This window comes from Neopelma chrysocephalum, unplaced genomic scaffold (assembly GCF_003984885.1).
Source record: "Neopelma chrysocephalum unplaced genomic scaffold, ASM398488v2 Primary Assembly neopelma1_124, whole genome shotgun sequence".
Classification (NCBI taxonomy): Eukaryota; Metazoa; Chordata; class Aves; order Passeriformes; family Pipridae; genus Neopelma; species Neopelma chrysocephalum.
Window position 1 is genome coordinate 475,860 of NW_020897786.1, and position 3,247 is coordinate 479,106.

Here is a 3,247-nt window from a genome sequence, read left to right on the forward strand (position 1 = left end):
GGTACGGGCGGGGGGTCGCGGTGCCGCGGGGTCCCGGCGGTCGGTTCGCGGCGGCCCGGCCGCCCGCCCGCGGCGGAGGCTTCGCCGGGCTCGCCGCTCCAGCCCTCCCGGTGCGGCGGGAGCGGCTCCGGCCGGGCGGAGGAGCCGCCGCGGAGCTGCCCGAGGGACCCCGGGCAGGGCGGCGGCCCGAGGGGGTCGCGGGTGCCCCCGGGGCGTGGGCGAGGGGGAGCGGGGCGGGTTCGGGGTCTGTGCGCTGGCGGCGGCCAGGGGATGGAAGGGGGGGATTTGGGGTTGGGGGAGTCTGGCAGCCCTCCCTTGGGGGCTGGAGGGCTGTGCCGGGAGTGCGGGGCAGGGACCTGCCGCGGGAGGAGCTGGAGGTGCCTTGGGAACTCCTGAACCTGGTGTTGTGCCCAGTGTGAGGAAGTGAAGTGCTCTGTGTAACTGGAAGTGTATCGGCAACTTATTTGCGTGAAGAAGTTGTATATGCCCCCTACACCTGGGAAGTTTGTATTTCCATGTGCTGCTTGACACAGTGTGGAACTCTGAGGGCTGGGCTTCGTTGTCTTGTCCAAGTCATGGAATCACAGGGTGGTTTGGGTTGAAAGGGACCTTAAAGCCCATCTCGTTCTACCCCTGTGGGATGGGCAGGAACGCCTTCCACTAGACCAGATTGCTCCAAGCCCCATCCAACCTGGCCTTCAACACTTCCAGGGATGGGGCAGCCCCAGCTGGCTCATGAGGTTGACTCTTCTCAGTGTTTCTCTGCTGCTGGCCATCCTCTCTGGCCTTTCTCTGATTTTTCAGCTTGTAGGAAGTATCGTGAGCAGATTCCAAGCTTGTGGTCTGTCAAGCTGCCTCCTGTGTCCCAACTTCATGTGGAGTTTTCCACCTTTCCCTGTTTCTCATTACCAGGCTCACGGTGACCTGCTTGAAGTCCCACTGTCATGGGTGTGACCTCAGACTTGATTTTTTTTTTTATCAGTGACCTAATGGCTGTGTGTAACCAGCTTGTGCTGCCACTCCCCAAGTTCTTCAGGACTTGCCTTTTCCTTCTCTCAGCTCGCCAGCTGTTCACTGTGATTTACCCAACTAAACCATCTCTGCATCCTAGGTTCAGTACTGTGTTGGTAACTTGGTCTCTGCTGGGAGAGGATAGTGGGTGTACTGGGAATCATGAGCTTTGTTCCCATTTGCTCTTATCGAAGAGAACCTCTTGTCAGATATTAGCAGCATTTTCCCACAGACACGTTCCAAAAAATACAGAGAGTGCCTTTGAGTTATGAGTGTGGGGAGATTCGGGCAGCAAAATCCGCAGAGGATTCCTTGCTGCTTGCCAGTGGCTGAAGTTTTGGAAGTGCGGCTGAGGTGTGACGTGTTACTGATGGGAGAATTTGGGTTTCATGAGGTTGCTGTCGTAGAGAGATGCACACAGTGCTTGTCTCCATGTGAAGCTGGGCTCACACTGGAGCTCTTGGAGTCAGGGGTGAGCTGGCGATGCCACTGATGATAAATATCAGCAGGAGTTGTTGGATGGGGAAGGTGACCACTGGCAAGTTGTGCCCAGATAAGAAAAGAATTTGAATATTGTGGTGTGTAGAAAGAAAATGATTCTTAGTAAAAAACCCCCATGGATGTACTTAGGAAGCAAGGAGGATGGAGGTAAGAGCTGGCCAGGGAAATCTCTGCTCTCCATGTTGAAGTAGCAGCATCCCAGCACTGCTGATATTCCAGCCTTTTGGCAAAAATCTTGCAGACTCCACTGAAATTATAGACTGTTCGCTTGATAAAATCGGGCTTTATGCTTGCACACTGTGTAAGGACCTAAACTTTGAATACAAGTGTCTCTTCAAACAGTGCCTGCCCTGAAATCACTTTTTATGGACTTGGCTGGTGCCTCTTTTATTTTTTTAGGAGCTGTTAGGTGGTGAGGAAGAGAAGGCTCAGCTCTTCGCTTTCTCTCACAGGTCTATAACTGCATATTTTCAACTGCTAACCAAAAGTCCTTGCAGGTTTGGGCCAATCTGGGCTTCTTGCTGTGTTTTATGTGTGGAAAGTTCTGTTATCTGGCCATGATGACTGGAAACTCACTCCAGATTCTCACAATACATTGATCTGTGGCTGGTACGTACCTATCTGTGTTTGTGCCAGTGTTGCTTCCTAAAATCAGCTCCTCTCTCTGCTGGTGCTTTCAGAAGCTTGGCTCAGCTCTTGGCTCCTTATTTCCAGACCACGCACACCACCCTTGCAGTTGCTCTGTTCCTGTTCTTGGTCGATCTCTTCCCTGCACGTGTTTGCTCAAAGCTAATCCCTGAGTGGAGCAGGGCCCAGAATGGCAGGGGAGGGCTCTCTGGGATGCTGTGCCATGCGTTGGGAATTCCTTTGTGCCTGTATCCTTCATGTCTGAGTCAGGTTGGTGGCTCGCAGGTTGCGGCGACAAGTTAATACCCTGTGTCTCTCTCTCCTTTTCCTTGGATTAAAGAGCTTTCCAGTTCTTAGTAGCATTTCTTGTGAAGTCTGAAGTGTGTGACCTTGCCTCATTCCAGCCCATCTATCTTGCTCTTCTGTAGGAGTTTTTAAGCTGTTCCAGTTCTCTACTGACAAACTTGACTTGCTATTCCAGAGTCACTATTGGAAAATATTTGGTCAGGTTCAGAGTTCCACTGCGAGGGGAGTTGAGAACTAGGCAAGATCCTCAGTCCATCCCAGTCCACAGCCACTTGCTGCCTTCCCTGCCCTGACACTGCCCCCTTTTTTGTGGTTTTTAAACTCATTTCCAGCTCTTTGGAAGCAATCAGCTGCTGCGTATTTTCAGGTTAACAGATGAAATCCTGTGTAATGCCTTAAAAAGTGCTACCAGATGAGACCAGGAATCCATCTGGCCTGGTATCCTGCTCATTGGTAACCAGGAGCAGATGCTTGGGGAGGGGAGAACACAAACACAGCGGATCTAATCTGGGGAAATAGAGCTTTATTTTTCTCTCTCCAGCAGTTCATGACCTCCCTGAGCCAGGTGTTGAATTTAGGAACCTTCACACTTCTTTTCATGATGTTCATGATTTTAGGAAACTACTTTTTCTATTCCTGGTGGTCTCTTGGCTGAATTGTCCTCATATATTTAGACTTTCTCTTCCACGTTTCTTCTCCCCCTTCATGTCATTGCCAGCTCTGCTCCAGCCTCCGTGAGACAGGTGTGGCAGGAGGGGCAGCACAGGTGAAAAGGGGAGGTTGACAGAGGTGCTGAACAGCT